General features: G+C 42.1%; 1 protein-coding gene across 1 annotated transcript in view; it reads right to left on the minus strand.

Moving 5' to 3' along the window:
* Positions 1 to 5,618, minus strand: part of LOC125023938 (KATNB1-like protein 1) — a 32,521-nt gene extending 26,903 nt beyond the window's left edge. Inside the window, exon 1 of the mRNA XM_047611526.1 lies at positions 5,512 to 5,618. The gene's annotated coding sequence lies outside the window, so the exon portion shown is untranslated. The remainder of the gene's footprint in view (positions 1 to 5,511) is intronic.
* Between the last annotated feature and the right edge of the window lie 382 nt (positions 5,619 to 6,000).

Consider the following 6,000-nt stretch of genomic DNA (forward strand, 5'->3'; position numbering starts at 1 on the left):
CAGAACAACTTAGCCCAAGTGGGTGGGGTCTTCGGTCGGGTGCTAAAGAGGACCAGATGATGGGACAAAGGTGTTTCAAGCAATGGGGCTTCCGATAGCCTCTACTTTTGGAAGAGAGGTGCAGAGCTGCAGATGTTGAGACTTCCTCTGCTTCCCTGAGGTCGTATGTGTTTGTCTCAATTTGGAGCGCTCACTGATAGTGATTATGCAAGATCGACTCGGCAGCTCCGGCCCTTGTCGGGTCCTTTATTTGCAGGTCTCACTGAATTCGCCACTGCCCTATATTTTTAATGGGGTGTGGATGGATCCCCAGACAGAGTAGGGTGAAATGAGGTTAAAACCAAATGACCTCAGAGGACTTTGCTTTGAGAGTTTCCAATGAGTGTGTAAAAAAACAAAAGCAAAAAGCTTTCCTGAGAGCTTTGAACTCATTTCTCCACTTTCTCGCTTCTTTCTTTGCAAAATATAAAGTAACACTGTAATAAAAGCGGTCAAATGAGAGGGAAATTTTGCCTGGCTGGTGTACAGAGGCATGGTGTCATTAAGGCCTGAGAGCCAAACACCACAGAGCAACTCACACACAAGGAAGGGCGTCCAGTCTCTGTACGTCCCTCATGAACTAGAAAAGTCCCCTTAAAAGTTGTAATAGCCCACATCAGGCTATGCTGTGTAATGCTAGTCAACATCCAACAACAATATGTTGATTTTCAGTAACTGTTCTTAATGGGGATCTCAACACAATCAACCATCCGGAGTCAAAGGATCACATTTAAGGCATCGTTTTGCATTAATGCATGAGAAATGGCCTCCGACAACAATCAGCATTCATTCAGAGTGCTGCCAAACATGCGAGTTTCATTTGAAATCAACCCAGGAACCATTAAATCCACGCTGAGGTAAATGGTAATGGTATTAAGCTGCTCTCGACACAGGGTCCTGGGGCTGGGTTGAAATCAAATGAGTGCGCTGATTACAGCAGTGACCTGGTATTGTCCCGTGAATGTTGTTATCAAGAAACTGTGTGTTCTGTTGCTATTATTTGAGCAATTCTTCCTCTTACAAAAAAAAAACAAAAACTAGTCATTATGTCCTTGCACATTTAATTAATGGAAGAAGTCTCTGCTCAGTGACCGGCGGCTGCTCCTGGCCAAACTATCCACTCTGTAGTTTTGTGTGGCTTAGACAATGGCGAGAGATAACATGTTAATTAGTAATTTTGTTACCTTTGGGCAAAGCTGGGCTAGCTACTTCCCCCTGTTTCCAGTCTCTGCCCTAAGATAATCTAAGATAAACTAAGCTAAGCTAACCAGCTGTTAGGTGTGGCTTCATATTTCTCAGACAAATGGTGAAGTGGCATTAGCCATAGTGTGACATGGAATCAGAGACAATTGGATGTCTTGTTGAACTCAGGGCAGGACATGCAGACTCTGACACTGGCAACGATACAGTAAATATCTGCATGTTTGTCTTCATTATAAATCATTTGGCTACCACTGGAAGAGAACAGTTTACCTGAACTAATGATAACATAAATTCTTTGCAGGCTAATCTCACAAAGCTTCCAGATCATTAGAGACAGATTTGTTGATCTAATCTGAGCCCAGTCATCCTCAAAGTTAATGTTTGGCGTCAATTTTTCTTTGCTTCAGGCACCATGACCTGGTATTTCCGAAAAACAATGGTGCCCTGTGTTCTGACGCTGAAACACCCTGCCAAAATCAATAGAGCTACAATCTTTAAATCTATGACGTTCTAAGCAACAAGTTATAGCAATGCAGACATTTTAATCTCTGATTCTACAGAAAGGCCTTAGGTAGGCCTCCACCTGGAAACCAAAACAGGTGGAATTCAGGCCATATTTTCCACAAAACCTTGTGGATAAACATCAAGAAAAACGGGCTGTTTGAAAGTGAACTGTCAGTGGGCAGTGACAGCTCCAGCTCACATCTCCACCACCATGCCTGCTCGGTCATAATAGAAGGGACAGGAGATTCCATAGTGATTCCTCAAATAAGCAGCGCCCGGCGCTGCACCTCCCTTCACAGGAACACGGGAAGGAAGATGAGATAGAGCGAGACACAGACCTGCCTGTCCTCGAAGCCAGTGGAATGGGAAAACTAAACACCTTGGTTTAAACATTCAATAACAGAATCCACTCATCCGCGATCAACAACCCAGTCGAAAACGAAGACCTCCCTTTTGTTTTGGTGATTCAGTTTTATACAATGCAATAAAAGTATTTTTGCCCTGAGGTCCAACTGAAGGGATGATACGCCAAAAACGGTGTTGACCAATTGCATGTGGTCCACGTACTCCATTGCGAGACAAAGTACAGCTGCTGTTATTTTAGCGACGCTTACAGCAAATCGGTTAGTCAGTTACATTAATCCATAATGGAGGGCCAAGTATTGCTTGGGCATTTTACGAATTTATGTATTCATAAAATAAATAGCTGAAAACTAACATTTTGACTTTGTGCTCAAACCTTATTAGCAAATGTTAATATCCAACATGGTAAATTGAGATTATAGTAAACAGTGTACTTGCTATGACATTGTGGCCAGGTTTTTATATAATAGATTCATGTGATTTCCTGACATGTTTATCTTTTGCGTAACTTTTGCGTAACATATAAGATATGAGGCTCACGCTCACACTTCTACTCCTTAACTATTCTATTAGTTCTACTCCACCCATACTACTAGTATGGGTGGCCCCCGTCAACAGAGAAACATAGCCCTGATCTCCATGATATACATCTTCAGTAGCTTCTACAGGGGTCACTAAAACTAATTTAAGCAAAAACAAGCTCAAACACATATGATTCGTTTAAACAAAAAGCCGTTACGCATGTAAATTACAAACCGTGTTCCATCATTCCTATCTAACCATCTTAGATCTTTTTATTGTCAGCCTTTTTGCCAACAGTTAGTATATCCATAAAAGGGCAAAGGGGAAGTGGTGTCGTCAGAGAGCAACGATCCGGCAGCTGGTCTCCTGTGGAATCCTGGGCGATACTGGGGATGACGGAGACCAGCTGCTGACTCAGTGACTCATTTTTACCTCAGCAGGGAGAAGGAGAGGAGGAGAGAAGGGAAATGGGAGAGTAGCAGCTCCCTCCCAGACGAAGAGCAGACACAAGCAGCGCCGGCGGGGTACAGCGGCCAACGTAACACTTCTGTAAACATTTTAAAGTCCGCCGCATCGGCTTGCACCGTCCCTTTCCTTTGGCGCCGAACATGGGCCGTGTTGCAATGTAATGATTTGGTTTCTAAACAAAAAAAACAACAACAAAAAAAAAACCAAAACAACGAAAAAGTCATCGTGAAAGTATTCGTCTTCTGGTAATTTTGACAATTAGTGTGGCATAAGTGGAAGCTGACATTTTTTGGATAAAGCATTTTTGCATGTGGCTTTTATCTTTGTGGCTATAACGATATCGACCCAAATGACTTTCCGCTCTCTGGCCCCAGTTCCGCTCTACAAATGATGTGTGCAGGCCTGTGTTATATCTTGCTGTTGGCATTAGCAAAAATGTTATTTTCTGATGGATGAAAATGGATTAAAGGTCCACAGTCCTGGCAGTCCCAGGGAAAGCACACGCTACTGAAGGTTGAAGCTGGAAGTAATTCTATTTTAAGAAGTTGGAGAAAATATTTGATTACATTTTATAACGTTGAGCCTTATAAACACATGTTTTTAATAGCGTCTTGAATCATAACTGTGTGAAAAAATTCTCCAATGTTGCTTCATGCAATTTTAAACAAAGTTAGCCGTTCCAGACGCTCAGGTCAAATTGTGTATATCAGTGAAGTAACTTTATGACTGCAGTATGCGTCACATGAAAGCTGTAGCCTCTGGTAGAAATAAATCCAAGAATGGACATCCCCAAAGAAAAGCTCTGCTAATTTTACTCTACATTACATGTCCCATGTAGGCTGGAAGTGTGTAAATCTGCTGTCTGCTAAGATACTACCAATCAGTGAATCATCTTTCCGATGGGCGACACTCACAGATGTTTCTTTTTAAACCCCAAAATCCCTGTCAGTCCTTCAGAACCGAAAGAGCTACTCGGAGGAATGGCGAAACATCTTCAAGAAATTCTGCAAGTGCAGCTGCCTTTGTTTTTCACCTCATATTTTTTTCTTTTGGTAAACCATGGCCTGCATCTGTTTTCTACTTACATTCTCAATTGGCCAAAAAGTATTCAAGTGTTCCAGGTTTAAGAAAACCATTTCTCAATTCAAATGTGAATTGGAATGGTAGCTTTTCGGTACTCGCACAGTCCCCCCTGAGAGAAAATTGATAGGCCAACATGAAGAAACCGTTTGCTTTTTACTTTCAGACAGCATTTGTCAGAGTGAAAAAAAAAACAAAAATTGTGTAATTGTGTAAAGCCCAGTCAGGTCGCCCCTGTAATACACCATGGACAATACCGTAACCTAGAAATGTCTCACTTTAATGGAATTCAGCCATCAGCGTTATTAATGATACCTTCTGCTTTTCCTGCTGTGACATGTCAAAGGTAACCTTAGAGCTGCCACACTAGGCTTCTGTGTCATAGAGGAAGAATTTCATATTAATCCAAACCATACTAACCCACAGTTACTATACAGTCCTTCAAACGTAACAGTAGTTGAGTACAACACTTAATAATAATGATAAAGCAAATGTAGCAGTATGAGGTACCTCTGGCTTAACTCTGTGTGTGGTTGGATAGTTTGAATGAAACCACTGTTGACAGCAGCTGAACCAAATCAAATGCATGAACTCTGGCACACCTCACTGGCACACCACAAATCTGATACAGATTTCTCCCACTTTTAATTCCCGGAAAAAGAGCTTCTTCTCCTGTAAGTGTTGATACTATTTAAGCATCAAGCCGCGTTAAGAACTGATCATGTGTTCCTCTCTGATGGCTTTTGTCCCAGATGTTTTATTTCTGAGTTTTTAAGTGGCAAATCTTCCCTACCGAGAATCCGGGATGCGTGTGAGTATCAGTGCCTTTGAAGATGAATCAGAACGATGAAGAAGCTTGACTTTATGGGCCTTCCACTGTTTGCCCACAATAAATAAAGTAAGGCTGTGTTTTCACACATGCCGCGTTTGATTAAACTCTTCAGACTACAAGGTGGCTGTCATTCGGAAACATTGTCTTAATCATCATTAGATAATCCAATCAAATGTCTCTGCGGTTCAGTAAGCACATTTTCAGCGACTTTGCAGTGAATATGACTCTGCTCAAACAACAATCCATCACTACGAGCAAAAAAAAGTCGCATGACATCAGCTATGACTGCACTGGAAAGAAGCTTTCAAGATAAACAGATTGCGGGCTCACTGCTCTCCGTCTCACGGAAATAAAAATGTGAATACTCGCACGCAGCAGCAAACAAGTGCAGGAAAAAAAAATGGGAAAAAAAGCGATGTGAAAGGGACAAAAAGTACAAACACACAAGCCGGACACAGATAAAAAACATCTGAAAAGTGGAAGTCATTATTTTTACATACCATTCCTGACTGGGAGACTATTGGAAGTTTTGGAAATGACACGGTAGCCTTGCCCTTATATGGCAGCTGTTGGTCCAAGTGCTGTGTCCTGCCGAGAAGGACAACCACTGTTCAAGTATCAGGGACGGCAGACCTCGGTTACATAACCGACTTGGCGGTGGCGGAGTATGTATGCAAAAGACTTAAACCTTGAGCCGTGCAGGATTTGTCAATGGAGGTGGCTGGAATGTCTGGTATGGCCTGTGGTGCCACCCGCATACAGACCCGAACAATCTGCTGTTTGTTAATACATCAAAAAGAACAAACAAGCTGTTACAGTTGATCCTCACTGTGTATTATCAAGGCTGTGTGACCAAATCAAACCATAAAAGAAACACATCCAAACATGCTAGACTGCGGCAGTACCCAATAATCGTTAGTGAAGAACAGCCGCAGTCGAGTCTTCCTGAAATAAGTTAAATCAAGCTGTTTCACTGTGCACGAAATGTC

This window comes from Mugil cephalus, chromosome 17 (genome assembly GCF_022458985.1).
Source record: "Mugil cephalus isolate CIBA_MC_2020 chromosome 17, CIBA_Mcephalus_1.1, whole genome shotgun sequence".
NCBI classification, from domain to species: Eukaryota; Metazoa; Chordata; class Actinopteri; order Mugiliformes; family Mugilidae; genus Mugil; species Mugil cephalus.